General features: G+C 37.6%; 1 protein-coding gene, 1 long non-coding RNA gene and 1 other non-coding gene across 12 annotated transcripts in view; 2 read left to right on the top strand and 1 right to left on the bottom strand.

Moving 5' to 3' along the window:
• Nucleotides 1–22,536, bottom strand: part of ICA1 (islet cell autoantigen 1) — a 141,761-nt gene that overhangs the window by 52,035 nt on the left and 67,190 nt on the right. The gene's annotated exons all lie outside the window — the stretch shown is intronic.
• Nucleotides 295–7,663, top strand: LOC116664959. The gene is made up of 3 exons (XR_004321521.1): nt 295–514; nt 6,495–6,576; nt 7,258–7,663. It is a non-coding gene; the product is annotated as an uncharacterized LOC116664959 (long non-coding RNA).
• On the top strand, nt 9,566–9,672 carry LOC116665141. The gene has a single exon (XR_004321704.1). It is a non-coding gene; the product is annotated as a U6 spliceosomal RNA (small nuclear RNA).

Here is a 22,536-nt window from a genome sequence, read left to right as displayed (position 1 = left end):
TCCTTGGCAAATTGAAATAAATAATTAAAATGATTCACAAGCATGTATTTCTAATACACAGATACAGTTCTGATTAATTTAGTTAGCTATCACACTGCCCCAAAAGTCTTAATGTTTGCTCCGCTGGTGATTTTTTTGTTTTGTTTTGTTTTCTGTTTTTAACTTAAGAAAGCAATTCTGTCATCAGAAAATTTAACCGACTAGGTTCACTTCCTCTTTCAGGTCATTAGTGGAATTATTAACTTGGGTCACAAGACTGAGCTCAGGGCACCCACTTTATCAATTTCTCTCTAATCTGAGAGGCACACATTTCAGGAGACAATCAAAGGCAATAGTACTGTCTCCTTATCCTGTTGCCCTTGATTGTGGTTTTAAACATGTGTCATTATTCCCTTTCTTTTTTACTATTCTTTTCTGAATCATTTATTCATGTCTACGTGCTGCAGAAAAGACTGGCAAGTTTGCCCGTGTCTCTTGGCTGCCCAAGCTAAACGTGCTTGCACTTCACGTTACGGTATGTTTTTATTATGCTTATTGATGGTCATTCACTGTAAGTGATCATAACTCACAAACACAAATCATCTCCTCAATTAACCAGTGAACTGATTTGCTGAAAATCATCTTGTTGAAGGAGTTGTGTTAATTCACTCTGTCATGGGTCCTGCATGGGGAAAGAGATCAAGCCTTTCCCTTTACGGGTCCACTTTGCTGCTCCTGAACCTGGTGGACCTGAGTGTTCAGGGGTATCAAGAGAGATCAACTCATGCACAGCAACACCTTCACCGGTTCCTCAGAACATCGAGGGTGAATCCTGGCTCCAACACCTGCACACACATCCTTTGTGATCTGCCCCTGGCCCACTTTTCTGCTTTCATTTTCGGCCTCTCTCCTTCTTTTCTCCAGCAAATCTTCCAACTTGTTCCTTTCTTCTAGCATGATCTCTCAACTCAGGTTTCATTCTCTTCCTTTTCACATGCTCTTCCCATTAGGATGTCATATTTCCTCTCCTTTCTTGGCCCTTCAAAATTCAGCCTGTGCCACCTCTCCTAGGAAGCACACTTCCACCCCCAAGTCAGAATTTAGATGCTTTTCTTTCGGGCCCCCACAGCACCTTATTACTTACACATCTCTATTATCTCACATGACACTTATCACGTTGTATGGTCACTGTCATTTTAATTGGCTATCTTGTTCTACATTCTCTGGGGAGCTTGTAGCAGGGACCATATCTTGATTTTGTTACCCTGGTAATGATAGTAGGAGCTAAAAATGCTAGTAAAATAAATAGTTTTTAACCTGGTGCATAGTCATATATACCATCACATGCCTTGGGTCTGTAGTTTCTACTTTTATGGTCCATTCTCTCAGTTGGGGTGAGTGTGTGTTTAAGAAGACACTGCCATAGTAACAGTGTGCCAAGAAGGAAGCTGGTCCAGTTCCTTCAGTTTCCCATTACTCTCAACCTTTAAAATACTATCTGTGTTGAGCACTTCCTGGCTCCTTCCTGGAGAAATCGCCTCATTCCAATTTTCCCTAGATTAGCTGTTCTGGAAAACCTGGGTTTTGTGTTCTTTGCACACAGCCAATCTATTAACATTTTGTGTCAGTGATGATTCCTTTTGTTGTTAGAGGCCTGAGAACATTTCAGATTTTCAGTTTGCAAGTGCTCTTGTGGCTGAGGCTGCTAGCTGTCCATCAAAATCCATGTGCCTTTCTAGAGTTTCCAGTCTCCCCTGAAGACAAGCATAGCCATGGGACAAAGTTCTCTCCAGCAGAACGTGAACACAAGTAACACACGCCCTTTCCAGGCTTAGCCTGTAAAGCCTTTCTACATCCACCCCTGCATGCTGTGCCTCCTTTCAGGGTGACTGGGATGCCCACATCTCAGGAATACTGGAGGCATGTTTAAGGGCTGCAAAGCTGCTGTCAGCCTGGTCTCTAGATGACTTCTTGGAGGAGAGCCATTCCACCAACCTGGACCCTTGCCCAGGACTATTTGGTGAGCAAAAGCAAACAAAACAAAACAAAACTTCTACCAGTTTAAGCACATGGAATTGTGCAATTTTGGGATGTCTCTCTGTACCACAGCCTAGCCTAGCCTCTTCTACTTAGTACAGGCATGGCTTTAAGAAAAGGCTAGTTAAATGACAAGATGCTAGATATACTGTTGGAAGTAAATTAAAGTCTAACCGTCCCATGGACCATTATCAGCCATCCACAGATTTGTTATTTCCATTACTACTTTGATCATCACCAAGAATGTCATCAATAATATCAGGTGATTACTAAATTCAAAAATTCATTTTAATGCCACTAAATTTTTAAAGAAGTGTTGTAGAGCAACCATGGTGGGTGGGGCTGAGTGTGGTGGGGTGAATCTGAAAACAGTGAAACTGCTGGAAAATTCCACGGCATTTCTTTTGTCATTATAACTGAGAAGTCCTAGGTGACTCTGGTGAACTTCTGACATTGTTAGCCCAAATTCCCCAAACTAGCTTCCAAATACTTATTATAGTTTCCTAGGAAAGGGAGAAAGTCGTTTTTCACATTTTTATACAGAAGAGATCTCTTGATATTTAGGGCTGGAAGATATATATGTTCAAAATGGTGAGGAAATTAGAAAGTTGGATTTGTAAACAAAAAAGATGCCACCTCATTAAAATGATCCTTCTCTTTATAAAGTGCTTCTAAATAATTGTGTCACTAAAATTTATTTTAGTCTGTGCTTTCTGTCAGATATGCTATACTTCTCTTCCACCCTCCTTTCCACAAACTCCTTATTTTCAGCATTTTTAAAAAAAACATCTTATTGAGGTATAGCTGAAAGCGCTAAATATGAAGCCGATAGCCCCAAACACTCTAAAATATGTACATACCCATATAAGCACCACACAGGGCAATACACAAAACATTTTCAGTGCTCCAATAGGCTCCTTTGTGTTCCACTTTGGTCAATGCCTCCTCAAAAACAGAATATTCTGACTTCTATCATCATGGATTAGTTTTGCCTGATTTTGAACTTGACATAAATGAAAGCATGTGCTACATACTCTGTGATGCCTGGTTTCTTTCACTCAGCATCCTGCTCAAGAGCCATATTACTGCAATGTGATGGCTCATTCTTTCTCATTGCTCTACAGTATCCTGGTGAATGAATAATACCACAATTAATTTATCCATACTACTGTTGATGGACATTTGGTTTGTTTTTACTTTGGGGCTATTATGAATAACACTGATATGAACATTCTTGTACCTGTGTTTTACATGAACACTCATTTCCCTTGGGTATTAGCCAAGAAGTATATTATTTTTAGTAGATAATGCCAACCTGTTTTCCAAAGTGTTTCCATCAGTTTACATGTCCACCACCATGTATAATAGTTCCACTCGCTCCATATTCTCATTAATATTTGTGACTGTCAGTCCTATTAACTTTAGCTATTTGCTGGGCTTTAATTTTCATTTTCCTGATGGCTAATAATGTAAGTGTCTTTGCGTATTCACATTGGCAATTTTTTTTGTTGGCCATTACATTTCTGAACTTTTTAAAACAGTGAAGTATATTTGATTTATAATGTTGTGTTAGTTTCTGGTGTACAGCATAGTGACTCAGTTATATATATATTCTTTTTCATTATAGGTTATCATAAGCTATTGAATATAGTTGCCTGTGGTATACCACAGGACCTTGTTGTTTATCTATTCTGTATATAGTAGTTTGTGTCAGCTAATTCCAAATTCCCAATTTATCCCTCCTCATCTTTCCCCTTTGGTAATCATAAGTTTGTTTTCTATGCCTGTGAGTCTCTTTCTGTTTTGTAAATAAATTCGTGTCATTTTTTTAGATTCTACATATAAGTGATACCATATATTTGTCTTTCTCTGTCTGACTTACTTCACTTAGTATGATAATCTCTAGGTCCATATATATTGCTACAAAGGGTATTATTTCATTCTTTTTTATGGCTGACTCATATTGGCAATTTTGATATTTTCTTTTGCCAAGTCCTCGTTCAGATGTTTGCCCATTTTCAACAAGGTGGTCAGTATTTTTTTTTTTTTTTTGTATAAGTTCTTTAGATGTTCTGGATACATGTCCCTTGCTGGATATATGTATTGCAAATATCTTCTTCAGTCTGTAGTTTTTATTTATTTATCCTCAATAATGTCTTTTAATGCATAGACTTTCTTAATTTTGATGAGGTGCAATTTATTATTTTCTTTTATTGTTAAGTATTTTCTGCATCCTATTTAAGATCTCTTTGCCTGTCCCAAGGACGTTCAGGTATTCACCAAAGTTTTGTTCTAAAAATTTTATTATTTTATTTTTATAACTTCAAGTCTATAATCTCTCTCATTAATTTTTGTGTATGATATGATATAGGGGTCAGGTTTATTATTTTCTGTATGGATATCCAACTGACCCAGCAACCATTTATTTAAAAATCCATTATTTCTTCCAATGAATTGCAGTAATGCTTTCGACATAAATCAGGTAAATTTATACGTGTGCATTTTTCCCACTGGTCTACTAAGTTAGTCTTTAGTCAAAACCAACCACCCTGTCTTAATTACTATAGCTTTATAATAAGTCTTAATATCTAGAAATGTAAGTCTTCCAGCTTTTTTCTTGTTTTTAAGATCACCTTGTCTATTTTATTTCTTTTGTATTTATATATAAGTTATATATAATCATTCTGTGAATTTCCTATCGGGATGGTGACTGGTGTTGCATTTAATCTGTAGATCAATTTGGAGAGTACTAACATCATAACAAAGTGGAATCTTCCAATTCATAAACATGGTATCTCTTATTCCTCCCTTGACTTAAGTCTGCTTTAATTTTTCTAAGCAATGCTTTATAGTTTTAGTAAAGTAGTCTTGAATGTCTTTGGTTAGGTGTACTCTTAGGTATTTGTCATTTTCAGTTTTTAAATGTGACTAAGAAAATAAACCAGTGCTTAATTAAGAACTGTGAGGCATTACTAGTATTCACATCACCTTGCTTAAGAGGTTAAAAAGAGCAAAACTCATACGCAAAATAAATATATAAGTATAGTAATAACTACCTACAACATTATCTGAATGTTGAAATCTCCTTACTTTCTAAGAGTTGAACATATCTGAGCACAGTTACTACTGGAGCAATGTTCTGTGAACCTACTTCTCTGTTACCTAACTAGCTAAGTTACCACTAGCTACTTGCACAGCTTATGGTAGAAAAACTTAGTGCTGCAGTCAAAGTCCTTCCATTTCTTTGGCTGTGCTATTCCTTTCTCACCCCCTTCTGGGCTTTCCACACATCCTACACCTCTGTTGGACCCCTGTTCTCTCCTTCTCCTTTTTACCTGGCTACTAACTATGCGCTCACAATCTTCCGCTTAAGTCATAATATCTCTAAGAATCCTATCCTGACCCACCAGACAGAATCAGGTATCCCTGCTGTGTGCCTCCACAAAACCCTTTAGAGCCTCTATCCTAGCACTAGACTGCATTCGCATTGCGTGGTTAATGTCTGTTTCCCCTACCACACTATAAATTCTATGAAGAAAAGGGCAATGATGATCTTATTCAAAATTTTATCTTCAGAGCCTTGCACAGCACCCGGTATATATTAATTGCTTGATAAATACTTTAATTAGCATGAAATTTGGTCAGAGCAGAAGGATGAGACTCTCCTCTCTTCCTCCTTAAAAACTGGAGTCAGTGGAGACCCACCACTGGTCTATCCTAAAGTGGAATCAGATAATGAAATGCTCATTTTCCCTAGAATTTGGGTAGCTGCTGTAAGTGTTACATTTCCTCCTAATTTTTATTGTTGGTAAAACATAAAATAATAAAAAATGAATTAAAGAATTACCTGGAAAGAAGATCATTCTTACAAAACAGCCAGCCGGTCTAACATTCAGGATTTATCCTATTTTGGAGAATGTTTTGTCTTTTTGAAATTTTGCTTTTGTATGGTGTGTTATAGTTTTCTACTTGCTCACTTTTCCGTTACATAGCCCTTTTTGAAAGAAAACCCGCTGTCACTCCAAGGCTAGCAGTCATTGAGAATCTCCACGTGGGACATTGTATCCTCGGGTGGTTCATCCCTGCCTCCACTGTCACTCGTGTCTTCAGGGCACAGCTCCCCAGGAACAACAGTGGCAGGTACAGGGACTCGCAATGACATTTCCCTAATTTTCTACTGCACAACAAAGATCAGGCTAGACCCTCTAACTACAACTTTCCTAAAGCCTTGAAAGGGGAAACAGAAAAGAGAAGGAAGCTACAATTTACCAGACTGATTTACAAGATTGAGTTTGCTTTTTCAGCTCTCGGTATCAGATGGGGATTCAAGAAGAATCGTTTAGTAACCATCAAACAGAGACTGAACCTAAATTTTCCTGTGCTCCTAAAAGTCTTTACCCAAGAAAGTGAAGATTCTATTTTGACTGTTTAACATCATTCTGAAAAACCCTCTTCCCCAAATATTTGCTCCCTTACAGGTTATTCTAGCTCCATCTACAGCTGTGGAGCTACCCTGCAGCTTGAACAGCTTAGGCACATCAGAATACAATACAACAGAAGGTACGCATGTATTGATGTGTGTGTTGGGGGGTAGAGTTTGTAGAGGGGGGTCGTTCTGGTACAATTCCATGTATTCAGTTAACAATTAGTTACTAAAACTCCCAGCAGTGTGGGGAAGCGGAGATAGTATTTGATCTGGGCTGGAAGGCCTGAGTTCTATGCATGGATCGGAAACGTTCTAGCTTCATAACACTGGGCAAGTTATTTAACATTTCTGAGATTCCACTGTCAGAGATAAATAATAAAGAGATAAATTACAGAATGTATATCAGATCCTTCTTTAAAACTGTGTTGCTTAAGGCTGTTATTAGGAGTTCTGTGCAAGGTCCGGTCGTTAGCACAATGCAGGTCCAATCTGTATCTGCTCACTTCGTGTCTCTGTGTCACATTTTGGTAATTCTCACAATGTTTCAAACATTTTCATTGTTATAATATTTGTTATGGTGATCTGTGATTAGTGATCTTTGATGTTATTACTATAATTTGCTGAAAGCTCTGATGATGGAAAGCATTTTTTAGAGATAAAGTATTTTTTGGTTAAGGTATGTACATATTTTTTAAGACACAGTGTTATTGCACACTTAATAAACTACAGTATAGTGTAACCTTAACCTTTATATGCACTGGGAAACCAAAAATATTCATGTGACTCACTTTACTGCAATGTTCACTTTATTGCAGCTGAATGGAACAGAACTCGCAATATCTCAGATCAGCCTGTGCATTAAGGCCTGGTACCATTTTTAGGCTTCAAGAGGACTACAGAAAGAGCAAGCACACTGCCTTCAGCTCCAGCTGTACCTTTTATCAGTAGGATGCAACATGTTCACTGGTGAAAGGGCTCCACTCTCTACTTTGAAATAATAGCTGAATTCCTATCATGGTTTATTTTGTTAAGAGGTGAAAAACAGCAGAAAAAAGGAAATTTGCCTTAAGTAAATTAAAGCATGCTCCTTAGGGAATATCTCACCATATAAAAATCACAAGATAGCTTTCTCTCTTCTCAGGCTTATTAGTAATCCTTTAGAATACATTTAGGTTTGGAGAAATAATTCATACTCAAAATAAAACCTAATGATCTACTGTGGATTATATACCTATTGTGTGTTCAACATATACACAGGAGGAGAGAGAAGATAAAGTAACCTTGGAGGGAGAGGGGAGAGATCTATAAACCATTTTTAACATTATTTTAAATTAAATATTTTAACATATGAAAGAAAATGAAAAGAAAAAGATAAATAAAAATAGTTCTATCCTTCCTTGGTTAAAAAAAATAGAAAAAAAACAGCTCAAATTCAAATTTAAACAATACTTTGAGACAGTTAAAACTGGTATTAAAAATAAAAATCAACTTTAACTCTAATCTTTTATGAATTATAACTGAATATATGAATGTACCAGATACAGAAAGTACAGAACAGACTTATGAAACTTTAAATCAAATGATCCATCCTGTGTCCATTTATTCATTGATGAATAACTATGCTTATGTAGTGGTTCTCAAAATGTGCTTCCTGGACCAGCAACATCAGTACCAGCTGGGAGCTTGTTAGCAATGTAATTCTTGGGCTCGATTAGTGGATACCTGGTCCTGTTCAAAACATGCACTGAGACATTTGGTCAACACCAAAAGGTCCTTGACAGTTGGTCCTCTCAAAAGCATGAGCTTATTTGGTCCATGACAAATGGTCCTTGATATTTGTTCCTTTCAAAAATGTTCATGCTTAGAAAATGTCTTTGGGTTGAAATAGCCTGTAATGTTTGTTTATAATTTTGGTTTATAGGATTAATACATAAAAAATACTACCACGTTTTATTGGTCCAATAATTGTGTTGTGGCTGTTTTACCAGCAAAAATCCTTCTTGCCTTGGTAGCCTAGCTGGTAATGGCACATGGGATTAGGTAGATGGGTCAAGGTTCAGATTTTGCAGAAGAGAAGGATTTATATTCACTATGTGCACTGAGGAAGAGTCCTACAGTTAGAAATGCAGAGGACAAGTCAAGGGTGGGATCTCGTGGTGTGTGATGCATTAATAGGTCACTGGCATTAGGTTGGATGTGGCTAGCTCATTCCATAAGGGTGGAGTTTGAAAAGAAGGGCTTGGTCAAGCCACCGTGTAAAATGGGGATCGAAGATGTTGATGTAAATATTTGATGTCTCGCTTGTTCATAAGGAATGAGAGTGGGTGTGGCTTTCCTACCACACAGGGTTCAGGCGTAATGGCCACCATGAGGTGGGTATCAGGCATATAACTAACCCTGCAACAACTATCCCCTGGCCTAGGACTAATAGGCAATGTTTCCCTTGAATCAAAGTCATATAGAGGTACAATCTTGGTAGATGGCAAGAAGCATCTGCCACTGTTTGGAGAGGTTTTAGTGGGTGTGATTCCACACTTACCCACTAATCGCGGTAGACCACCACACCCTATGCTGGTGCCTATCTAGTGGCTGAGCCAGGTGTCAAATTCGTAAGACATTAGAGTGAGGATTCCCTAGCGTTAAACCAGGCACCACTGGTTAGAAGTCTCCAAAGGAGAACAAAAAACCTTCTGTTGCTTGGCAATATGACATTTTTATTTAAAACTCTCAGCAGAATATGGCAGAAATATTATACTCATAAAAGAGAAAAGCCAATGCTACATAATGATGGCTTTTGTTACCATTTCCACTCCTTTAACAGAGATAGGAGTAAAAGGTACCAGCACTGTGAAGAGAGGAGACTCTACAACACCTGACTTAGAGCTGGTCAGGATCTGGATAATATAATCATTCCGAGGAAAACACCAGCACCATGTTGGTGTTGAAGGGGAAGCGAGGAACACCCTGAGTAGACAAAAATAACACCGAGGAGAAGAACCAAATGCAGCACCATCACAGATACTTTGAAGAACTCTCTGTGATATTCATGATGAAGAGATCCTGTTAATGCTACCAGAAACTCATTAAAGAGGCAAATAAGTAGAATTCAAAACAGACACTGACATGCTCGCTTCGGCAGCACATATACTAAAATTGGAACGATACAGAGAAGATTAGCATGGCCCCTGCACAAGGATGACACGCAAATTCGTAAAGCAAAACACTGACTTCTAAACCCAACTTCACTGCACAGAATTGATATTCCAGAGGAGTATAAAGTGACCAGGTGCAGAGAATCATTTCTTATGCACAATTCCAGTGCTAAAGATGATGAAAGAATTCTATTTACACAACTTATAATATTCGCTATTTAAGTGCCACTACCACAATATGGTAGCCCCTTCAAGACAGCACCAACATTGTTCACTCAATTATTTACTGTGCACAGTGTAGTACTGGGTTACACTATGTATTGATTGATGCAACAATAGTGAAAAGGCAAGAAGACACTTACAGATATATGTATCTTATCTTATATATGAGATTATATATACATGTAAGAAAGCACTTGCATTTGCACAGAAATCTTGACATTAACCCTTCATTGTGCATGATGGATTTCGAGACTGCATATATGAAAGCAATTTGACTACTCTTATCAAACGCACAAGTGAAAGGATGCTTGTTTCACTTTTCACAATCGTGAAAAATATCTTCTTTGGGTCTAACATTTGCGTATGCGACAATGAAAAGTAACACCTGTAACTGTGCACCATCTGTGCCTTTGAAAGATATAAATGAAACTTTTGAGGACATTGTGGAGAATGCAAAAGAAAATTTCGATGACTTAATGGATTATACTGAAAGAGTGTGTGTGTCAGTGGAAGGCTCGGCAGAGGCAGAAGACCAGAAGCTCCAAGATTTCCACCAGAACCTTGGAATGTTTATATATCAGTACCGAATGGTGATTACAGGGCAAATAATGCAGAACTTCATGACGAGGAAGAATAAGAATAAATGTGAAATTCAAAATTCATCATAAATTACAATAAAAATAATGTAAGTACAATTTTAACAAAGTTAAGTGTTTGTTATTATTTCAGGAATCATGGACCAAATGTCTCACTGGATGTTTTGGATGGGAACAAATATCGAGGACCTTTTGGCATGGACCAAGTATCTCAAATGGAACCAAATTTCAAAGACCTTTTGGCATGGACCAAATGTCCTGCAAAGCTCAGGCTCGACCCAGACTTACTGAATCCGAAAGCAGGATGGGGCTCAGCCATATGTTTTAGCAAGTCTTCCAGGTGACTGACTGTTTTGCATGCTGAAGTTTGAGAACCAGCCTCCTGGAATGAAAAGGTTAACAGCATGCTCTTTGAAGTCAGAGAAATTTGGGTTCAAATATTTGCACCGAGACTTACTGTCTCTGTGATCTGGAACAAATCATTACCCCGAGCCTTAATTTCCAAATTAGTAAACAGAGACATGGTACCTTTCAGGACTATTGTTAGGATTAAATGAGGAAACAGATACAGATGGGATGTACAGTGTATGTACATCAAACACACAGTACTTGGTGCATAGGAAGCACTCGGGAACTGATCCCTGTTATTTCACAGGCATAGAAGACCTTGTGTTTGATGTTTCAGGAAACACTGTGCTAAACAGACATGGCTTCTTTCTTCAAGGACCTCAGTCTGGAAGAGGAGCTACACTAGTACACCAATAATCATGTTACAAAGTAGAAAAGTGTTAGGTGGCAATAGAGTGGGTAAGAAGAGCCCTGGGAGATTATAGAGTGGAGGAAGCAACATATGAACTGGTCTTTAAAAAACAAGATTTGGATAAGCATAGATGCAGGGAAGGGCATTCCAGATGAAAGGAACGGGGAGAAGAGGTAGGGAATCATGGGATACATGTTTTGGCTAAAGGGATAACAATAGGGTGACCACATAATTTATTGTCCAAATAGGGGAACTTTGCAAGTGAAAAGGGGCATCAGTAATAGTTAAGGCGGGAAAACAGATTTAAAAGGGACCATACCAGGCATACCATGTAGTGGTCGCCCTGGAAAACAGGCTGTTGGGAAAACGAGCGTTGGAAATAGGGATGGAGTGTGGGCTGGATTTGTGCAGTGATGGGTCCCTAATGACAGGCTCAGGGCATTGCTTTTTGAGCAATGGGGAGCTGTTAAAGATCCTGAGTGGGGAATGACCACAGTGGAGCAGGTATTTGGGAAGATATTTTGGCATCACTGTGTAGGCTGCTACAAGAATGAATAAGAGGGACCAGATCAGAGGGAGATTTCCAGAAATAAGATTTTGAAACCAAATAAATATGTCAGACAGGGAGAGGGAGAAGTCAAACCTGAAGGTAATATTTCAAGCCTATGTCAAGGAGGTGAAGAGAAGGGGCAGGTTAGGGAGCAGTGTCATGAATTCACTTCAAGATATAAGGTGTTCAGTTTGATGATCTTCTGTTACATACATGCGACTGGGGAAATGTGACAGACAGTTAGAATTGAGATCTTATTTCAGTAATGCTCTCTCCATCTTGCAAAAAGACAAGCCATTCAATATCTTGATAAAGCATACAAGCTCTGTATTTTGTTTGTATTTATTTTATTTAATGAACATTTAAAATCAGGCAATAATGAATGCTTATGTTGTGCTGAATAGGGACCAGAATCTGTTCTAAGTACTTTACAAATATTACAGAATTAATCCTCATAAGAATCTTAGGAGATTACTATAGTTAATATTATTATCCCCATTTTTCAGATGAAGATACTGAGGCACAGAGAAATTAAGAGACCTACCCAAGATTATACTGCTATTAAGTGGAGGTGCCCCAAACTGAAACTGGGAGAGGCTGGTTGGAGAGACTGCATTCTTCACCATGATGCAAGGCAGTTTCTTATATTAAAGATGTCCTAACAGAATTTGATGGAATTGGGATTGGAAAACTATTATCTAAAACTTTCCTGGGGTGTTTTGCTATTTATATGAGAAGATTTTGAGGCAGCATTTCTTGTTATAATTATCAACCTACTTTCATAGATGCAAAATAAATAGAATATCTAATTCTCATAATACTTTTGAGGAATAGATATTCACATACAAGAGAGTATTAAAAACGACTGTCACAGTTTCATAATATATAATGACACATTTATTTGGTTTCTAGGTCTCATCATTTCTACCCAGTTAATCTCTCATCTATTTCCTCCTTCCCATTCTTGTAGCAGCCTACACAGAGCAGCCAAAGTAAACTTCCCCTCAAACTACTCTACCACCATCACCTCCTTGCTCAGGAACCAACCTTTACAATGACATCATTTCATAATGTCAGATACCAAGTCACAGAGTCAAGATTCAAGCCCGAACCACTACATTATATCACCTTGTTGAATCACCTTCATAGAGTGTGGGGGAAGGGTTATAGCTTGGCAGAGGTTTTTGGTAGAAGTCATTCAGGCATTATAAATTCAGGAGGGCAGGAGGTGACTGGGTCTTTAGAAGCATTTGGGGGAGTGAAGAATTTTTTTTTTTAATGTGAGAATACCACAGTTACTGGCCATCCAAGGGGTCAGGAGGCTCGGAGGAGAGGAAGAGAGAGCCTTTGAGGCTGTGCTCCCCAGGGCAGGGAAGAAGGCAGCATTCAGGGCAGCGCTCACGGGAATCAAGCCTATGGTTTTGGCAGGAGCGTCCCCGGCATTCCTTCTCTCCATGATGCGAGGAGGAGGGCAAGACTCCCCCCCTGAGAGGCCAAGACACTAAGCTGAACTGTTGGAACAGTGGAGGCAGGAGCCATACTTTCCAGGGAACTGGCCTTGATAACCGGGAAGAAGAGAGACTTAAAGCAGAAACCAAGGCAGAAGGGAACCAGAGAGGCATCCCTTCTTCGAGGAAGTCTTCATCAATTTAGATGCCACCCTCGGAAGCTTTTGTAACAGCCAGTGCTCATCTCAAATAGCACTTAACGTTACAAGCATTGACTTAGATATTTGTCTCCCCCACTAAACACTGAGTCCCTTGAGAGCTGAGATCTGTGTTATTGGACTGTATCCCTAACACTTAGCTCAGAGCCCGACGCTGAGCAGGTGCCTTGAGAAAAATACAAGTGAGCGAATAAATGAATGAATAAATGAATGGATGAAATGAGGGTAGAGCTTTGATCAACTAGAGTCATTACACTAGAAGGAAGCTTATAACTCATTTAGTCCAATCCTATTATTCTGCACAGAGGTTAAAGGGCTTGCAAGGCCCCAAGGGGCAGGGGGATTCGTGCTAGAGTTGTACCTGGAACCCAGAACACATGGCCACCTTCCTCCTCCTCACCCTGCTGGGAGCATGGCGACAACTCTCACAGTCATTCTCGTGTTTGTTGGCTGGTTGTTGGGAATGCACAATACATTTTCCCATGGAGACAGGTTTTTTCTTCTTTTTTTTTTAAATGGTGGTTCGGTTCCCAGGCCAGGCCACAAAAGCCTATTTACCCCATAGCTGAGCTCAGCTATAAAACCAGCGGTAGCTCTGAGGCCTCACTGAACCCCTAGCTCTGAGCCCACAGTCTGGGGGGCAGGTGGGCAGCTGGCTCTGCAGGGGGAGGGCAGAGCTCCTTGGAGCAGATTCGGAGCGTGGGGCGGGGGCTGGGCAGGGGAGCCGGGCAGGGGGCCCGGGCGGCAGCTGCAGGAGGCTAGGCAGCCTCTGAATGCCTTGGTGGTTCTTAAGTGGATTGTTTGTAAGTTGGGAACTGTCTGTACTTAGAAAGGCGGATTTCAAGAGGTAGGGGATCCTATTTCACTCGAAGGCCCACAGTAATGAGGGTTCTTTATTCGTAATGAAGTAGCCACTAATTGGAGGGACAGGCTCAGGAGGCCTGTTGGAATTTTGTACTCCTGGACCAGAACTGAGTAATATTATGCAGTAGCCTGGCAACCCCTTACCTCTGCATAAAATTTATATGAAAATCCACCATGAAGTGCCTATTTGACATTCACTGTGTTTATTATTAATAATGATAATAACAGGGTGGCTTATATACAGCATTAAGCTGAGAAAGTGAATGAATTCTCAGTGTCCTCAAGTCTTTTTGTTTTCCCAGCCAGATTAGGAACATTGGAAAATCCTTACTCTCAGAATGGGCTGAAAGCTTTCATATTTACCCTGAGGAGACATGGCTCCAGTTTCTAAGGGTTTGTCCAAGAGATGATCTCTTTCCTTCCTCCGCCTCCTCAGAGGCAGAAACATTCCGTTAACTCATGAATGTTGTAAAAGCAAATGAACGAAAAAAAGCAAATGTACGAAAAGAAGCAGTGTTAATGGAACTGAAACAGTTACATTAGGTGAACCAGTTAACAGTGGAATGTTCTGGTGCCCCCTGGAGGATCCTAAAACCTACCCAAACTGGGGATTTAGTACCTTTCTTCAGATGTCTTGCAAAATCCTACAGAGGCAATGTGTTTCTTCTCTCAGGCTCAGATCAACTTAACCTGACTCAATCACAAGCAGAGGGACAGAGCAGGAACCGAATCTAACATTTAAAAGGTTTTCCCCACCATAAGTTTATCGTTAGACTGGAGGTTTTTGGATCAACGACAGAATCTATTTTGGGTTTGTGAAGTTTATAAAACTGACAGTGCAAAGTTCACGGTTCCATGTGCAATGTCTCAATTCTTCTGGGCCGAGTGTTTAGTGAACAAGGAAGTTTGCTTCTGTGAACCTTGCTTTGTTTTGCACAGACATTCTGCAAAGTTAAACATTCAGCTTCTAAAATTTTTACTACACTGGCATTGCTCAGGGACATGACTCTTGTAGGATGATGACTAAATGGCCATCAGAGTTGTTTATCCCATAGCCACAGAGCAGTTAGCAGATGTGAGGAACCATTGTCTGACTCCAGTAAGCTCCAATAATAATAAGCTCCAATAATCTAACAGGATTATAGCTGCCCATCTGCCCTCCCCACTCTCCAATTTATACAAGAGTGACTGAAATCACTATCTTGGTGCATAATGTGACTGATAACAGCCAGCCTTAGATCATTACAGCTGAAAGACAGACCAGGTTTCACTAGCAGAGACTCATGCTGGTACATGATTGTAACTATCACAACGATGGCGACAATATAAATACAATATTATATGCAGAGTTAATAGAAATGTCTGCTGTCACCTTTTTTTCAGTGCTATTTCATCATATATGAATGCTTAATTTCTTAATATGAATAATATTATAACAGAATGTACTACAGTTCAAACCATGAAGTCATCAGACATAATTTCAGACTTTCAGAAAAGCTGCAAGATTTCTTTGTATTCCTAGATACCCTTCACCTAGATTTTCAAAATGTCGACATTTACTACACTGCCTTTTCTTTTTCTAAATACACATAAACATTTACTATCATTATTTATTTAAATTAATCATTTATTTTAATGATTACTTCATCCCAGCTTTGGCCAATGGGAGTGCCTTCACCTACATCTCCAATTTCTGTCCAGTACTACAGGGTTCATTCAAATTTTTTTCTTTTACCCTGATTGTAGCTTCCTTCTCCCAAAGAATAAAACCTGACTCCCACTATCCACAACTTCTTTGCTCAATCCTAGAATGTACAAAAAATTATTTCAGAATTGCTAACCTATGTTTCTGCAGAAAGAGAGGTCTGCTAATCAGAGTTCAACATTTGTTTAGAGTTATTTTAGCCTGAGAGCATATTATCATAATACTGCATTCAATGCTACTTGGGGTCACTTTCCCCCTTCCTTCTTCAGTGTAATTATATCATTTCTTTGAAACATACTTTTTTCATTTGTTTATATCCAATTTGAGAGTCCCTCACCATCCTGTGGGTCTCATTTACTTTTGCTTCTATTTATTTATTCATTTTTTGATATGTGAAATATTAGCATAATTCCATAAGGTAGGGCTGTACTAACTGGTCTACTGAGAAAAGACTTCTCTCTTTCCCATTGCCACTACTTTTCAGCCCAATGTCACCCATATCCTGTAGATAACTAACCTTACTAGTCTCTCTGTTTTCATTCCAGTGTTGCTTTTTCCTCAAATGAGGGTGACAAATGTGTATTTTCTCATTTTTTTCTTATTTGTTACACAGAAGGCAACACAGTCTTTGCATTTGGCTTTTTTTATTTTTTATTTTATATATCCTGGAGATCACTTCCTATCCTAGAGATCTCCTCATTCTCTTTCGTGGCTACATGGTACTCCATTGGGTATTATGGAAAAATTTATTCCGCCACTCTCCTCTGTATGAGCATTCAGGCTGTTTCTAGTACTCTACAGTTATAAAAGAAATGCAGTGCTGCATTAGACAATCTTGTGCATGTGTATTTGTATATATTTGGGGGTGAATCTTCAAGGTAAATTCCTAGAAGTGGGATCTTCTGGGTCAAAAGGTAATTTTGTTAGAGACTACTAAATTTCCCTCCACTAGGGTTGTACCCATTTGCATTCCTATCAGATATCTATGAGAGTTCCAGTTTCCTTACATAGAGAACATGTGTTTCCCTGTCTAGAAAGCATTAAACGATATATTAATGTAGTTTTATGTTTTTTATCATGAGTGATATTTTATGATATGTTAAGGCCATTTTTAACATTTTTGTAAATTACCTGTGCATGTCTTTTCTTCTCATTTTTCTGTGATCTTTTAAAAAATCTTATTTGTTCAATTTTAAAAAGTTGTCTGTATTTTAGGGATTTTATCCCTTTATCTACAATATACATTGCAAATATTTTCTCATAGTTTGTCAGTTATCATTGGACTTTGTTTATGCTATTTTGCTGTACACAAGTTTTTATTTTTATTTAATCAAGTTTATCAACCATTTCTTTAACTGCATCTTGGTTTTGAGACATAATTAGAAATTCTTCATGTACACTCAAGTTAAAGAGGAATTCACCTATATTTCTCCTAGTACTTGCATAGTTTCATTTCTTACATTTAGATCCCTAATTTATTTGGAGTTTATTCTCATGCATGGTGTGAGATATGGATCTAATTTTATCTTTGCCAAATGGCTATTCAGTTGTCCCAGTATCATTTGCTAAAAAGTTTATTTTATACAAGGGATTTGAGATACTATCTTTATCATAGTGCTAAAGTCCCATATGTATGTGGGTTTATTTTTCTGTTTTCCTATTTTCTAGCTGAATCCACTGGTCTGGATGCCCATTCATGTGTTGGTACCACACTGTTTTAAAAGAAGCTTTAGGAAACATGTCTAGTAGGCAAGTTTAAGCATTTTTTAAAAGTGTTTTATGTTTATTTTTTTCTACATGAAATTTACTATCAACTTAGTGTTTCTATTGGGTTGTTTTAAATTATAATTTAACTTGTTGATAACTGATGTCTTTATCATGTGATATTCCTATCCAAAAGCAAAAGGGATTCTCTGTTTGGTCAAGTCTATTTTTATCTTTCAGGGATGTTTTACAATTCTCCTTATAAAGATTTTATATATTTCATGTTAAATTTGTTCTTAAGTATTTTATCTTCTTTATTGCTATTACAGAGTTTTCTCTACCTTTTTTGTACTCTTTATAGCTTGCTGCTTTCTGAAATCTCTTATTACTTTATTTGGTTTTACCATTGATTCTTTAGGGCTTTCTAGGTACATAATTACATCATCTGCAAATAGGGATCATTTTATTTCTTTTCCAATTGTTATACTCCTAATTGGTTTCTCAAGTCTACTTGTACCAGCTAATACTTATAGTACAATGTTGAATGCTAGTGAGACAAATGGTAATACTGCTTTGCTTCTAATCTTAGTGGAAATAGTGCTAGTGTCTCCCCATTAAGCTGGATTTAAGACTAATACATGCTTATTTTTTATCATATATCTATATATTTTCAGAAAATATCTATCAGTTCTGTTTCTTTGAGTGATTTTTATCAGGAATGAGTACTGAATACTGTAAAAGGTTTTCAGAATCTATAAAGATAATCATAGGATTTTCTTCTTCAAATCTATTAATAGGATTATTAAATTAATTGATTTCCTCATATTAAGCCAGCCTTGCATTTCTGGGATAAATCCTACCTGGTCATGGTGTATTATTTTCTTCATGTAGTGTATGATTCTATTCTCTAATATTTTATTTAGCAATTTTACATTAATATTCGTAAGTGATGCTTGCCTATAATTTTTTGTGCTATTTCTACCAGGTTTAGGTATGGAAATTACCCTTGCCTAGTAAAAGCAGTTAAGAAATTTTCCTTCATTCACAATACTCTTGAACAACTTATGGAGCATTTTTAGGACTATTTGGTCTTCAAAGGTTTGGGAGAACTTCTCTGTAAAATCTTCTGAGCCTGCTGCTTTTCTTGTGGGATAGTTCATTCATCTTTTTTTTCTATTTCTTTTAAGGAAATTTTCTGTGTAAAAGCTAGAGCTAATGAGATAAATTTTGATAAACTAATTCCCTAGGAAATTAGCCATTTCATTTAGGTTTTCAAATTTACAGAGAGGCCTGAGGCCTGTAATTCGATTCTTATATTTCTAAATTCTTCTGATTCCAATGATTTTTTTTTCCTTTTGTGTATGTGTGCACTCTCACTTTTTTCTTGAGTTAGCTAGTGGCTCATCTAATTAATTTATTCATTAGATTTACTGTTTTCCTGTTCTCTATCTCAATTTCTATGTTATCTTTATGATTTCCTCCCTTTTGCTTTATTACAGTTTCTTATTCTTTTTCTGGTTTTTTAAATTGAGAATTTATTTACTGCCATATTTAATTTTTATTAAGTGTTTAAGGCTTTGCCTATTCCTTTGATCATTCCTTTATATGTATACCACAGATTCTGGGATGTGGTATTTTTCATTATTTTCCAGAAATTCAGTTTACATACAATCTTTTTTTTGGTGAATGTTTCATGAGCACTTAAGAAGAAAATGTATTTTTTGTTGACTGTATGTAAAGTGTGATATATATCCTTATTAATTATGCTGTTTAGATCTTCAATATCTTTACTTTTTTTCTACTTGATTTGTCTTATAGTAAGAGTAGTATATTAAGTTCTTCTATTAGTATGTCTTTGTTTCTGTGTTTCCCTTGCATTTCATGTAGTATTTGCTTTATGAAAGTGGCTGCTGTGTAATTTAGTACATATATATTCATAAATATTTTGTTTTCATCGTGAACTGTAGCTTTTAGCATTAAAAAGTGTCCTTTTTCATATTTAATGCTTTTAAAAATTATACTTATCTGATATCAATATTGCTACATATGCTTTCTTATTATTTCCATTTGCTCAGTATATCTTTGCTTATTCCTTTATTTTTAGCCTTTCTTAATAATTTTATTTTGGATACAGCATACAGTTGAGTCTTTCTTGGTGAGTCCAGTGGAAAATCTTTTCTTTTAAAAGATGAGTTAAGCCCATTTACATTTATTGATAAGACTGATATGTTTGGTCTCAACTCTGTCATATTTTGGTTCATAATTAATATGGGAATTACATTTTATGTTTTATTTCTCTATTGTGTTTTATTAATTCTTTAATTTGATTTTTTTTAGTTTAGTGACACTATTCTACATGATACTGTAATAGTAAATACATGACATTATAATTTGTTAAAACCCACAGAATCTATAACACAAAGAGTGAACTCTAATGTAAACTACAGACTTTGGTTGATAATGTGTCAATGTTGGTTCATCAATTATAACAAATAGATCACACTGAAAAGGGATATCAACAGTGTAGGCTATGTATTTGGTAGGGGAGGGGTATGTGGGAACAATCTGTACTGTGGGTTCAATTTTGCTGTGAACATATGCATGAACATATGCGTGAGCATTTAAAAAAATGTGTGTACCTGTGGGAAAGGTGAAAAAAATCACAGATGGTAAAGGTGAAAAAAATGATAAAAACTACATTTCAGATTCTTTAAAAAATTATATGTCTACCACTTGTCAACTACATTAAAAGAAAAGAAGAGCCAAAACAGTGTCTTCCTATTGGAATCAAGCATGAACCAACCCTGTGGAGAGATATGTAACTGAAGACCACTGTCAGTTCACCAGCCAACTGTGTGGCACTTCCCACTGACAAGAGAGTGTGTCCACTTAGGCATGGTAACAAATATATTCCAATCCAGTCTTTCTCTACATTGGGCTCTAGAAAACATTTCTTCACAGCCTATTGCAGAATTTAAACATGGTATTAAGTTGTGCCAAACTATGTATCATCAACTATGTTTTCCATTATGTGTTGGGAAAAAGTAAAGTTGTAATAATAAAGGCATTTGCACCATTGATCATGCTTCTTGAGAAGCCCGGTCCCTACCTTATCAGCTCAGAAATGAGTACCTGTGCTCTTTAAGGAGTCAATGTGAGGCATGCAAACTGCAATGCCACCTCTCTCGTTTTTCCCTCTTGGATTTTGCTACTAAAATCAATTAACTTTATACTACAAATAAAGAATCATTTTGTTTCATTCATTTTTGTTTCATTCCCCAGTTAAATAGATATGCCATTGAACATTATGTAGAAAATGTCATGAAAAACCCACAACTGTTCTTGCCCCAGCTTAACAGAGCTTCATCTCAGACAATGCACTGAGTCAGTTAAATTCAGCTTTTCAATAGTGCCATACTTCCTTTCAGAACTTTTCCTTTTTGGTTGCTTGTGTGAAATCCAAGCCCAGCAAATATACAGTCACAATCTCCTCTCACCCAACCTCCCTTCCCCGAGCACTATTCACTATTATTTATAAAGTTAGTTACTCTGAGTTAATATATCAGTATTTCAATCTCAGATTTTACATTACCATGAATTTCTTTGGAGCTACTGATGCACGTGTGTGAAGAGGCAGACATACTGCAATACAGTGGTAACAACGAATGCAAATTCAGCAAGTACAAGCAGCACACCAAGAGCCTGAAGCTACATCAGCTGAGATAAACCACCACCGTTTTTGAGGCACAGATGTACCTTGAAGAATGTATACAGATCGTCCTTGACTTACCATGGGGTTATGTCCCAATGAACTCATTGTAAGTTGAAAATATCCTAAGTTGACAATGCATTTAATGCATTTGAACTATAGACACAACAGCTTAGCCTAGCCTACCTTAAATGTGCTCAGAACACGTCCATTAGCCTACAGCTGGGCAAACTCATCTAACACAAAGCCTAGTTCACAGTAAAGTGTCGAATATCTCATACAATTTATTGACTACTGTACTGAAAGTGAAAAGCAGAATGGTTATATGGGTGCAGAATGGTTGTAAGTGTATCGGCTGTTAACCCTCGTGATCCCAGGGCAGACTGGGAGCCGCGGCCCTGCTGTTTCAGCCCAACATTGAGAGAGTATCATACTGTATATTGCGAGCCTGGGAAACATCCAAATTCAAAATTCAAATACGGTTTCTGGTGAACGCCTATCATGTTCGCACCACGGTAAACCTGAAAAATCGTAAGTTGAACCGTTGTAAGTTGGATATTGTCCGTGGTCACAAAACAAAAGGATTTCTATAAAACCATGCTAGTTTCAATATTCATAATAATACTATATTTCGAATGCATGAAATGCTAGTGGACCAAATTTTTTAACCCTCTCAAACTACTAAGTTGCTGATAGTCTATTTAAGGGACTGTTGAGGGAACACACTGTTCTTTGGGGATGAAGCAAAAGACTGGCCTGTGTGTGTTTCCTCAGAAAGGCCTCAGGCTGTGAACACAAGAGGTAGGCAGGATTCAAAATAATAACCAAAAAGGAACTGCAGAATTTAAGGACAGAAGCAGAGGTGGATTTATATGAAACTAAGCAAGCTTGAGTCAGGGCCCCTTCAAAGACCTTACACTTAATGCTGTGTTTTTTTCCCTAAAGAGAATTCCAAATATTGTACAAGCCTGGGCTTGTAAAGTCTAGACTTGCCGTAAGTAGAAGGTCCTTAGAAATCACTAAGATGGACTGTCTAATTTTACAGATGAAGAAACTGAGGCCCAGAAAAAACAATTTGATGAGGTCAAAATGTGAACACCTATCTTTAATTAAAAGCCAGCCTTCCCTGTGTCCCCTGTAGAAAGCGCTGCATTGTACTACTTGGT

Source organism: Camelus ferus, chromosome 7, assembly GCF_009834535.1.
Source record: "Camelus ferus isolate YT-003-E chromosome 7, BCGSAC_Cfer_1.0, whole genome shotgun sequence".
NCBI lineage: Eukaryota > Metazoa > Chordata > Mammalia > Artiodactyla > Camelidae > Camelus > Camelus ferus.
This window is presented reverse-complemented; position numbering and strand designations above follow the sequence as displayed.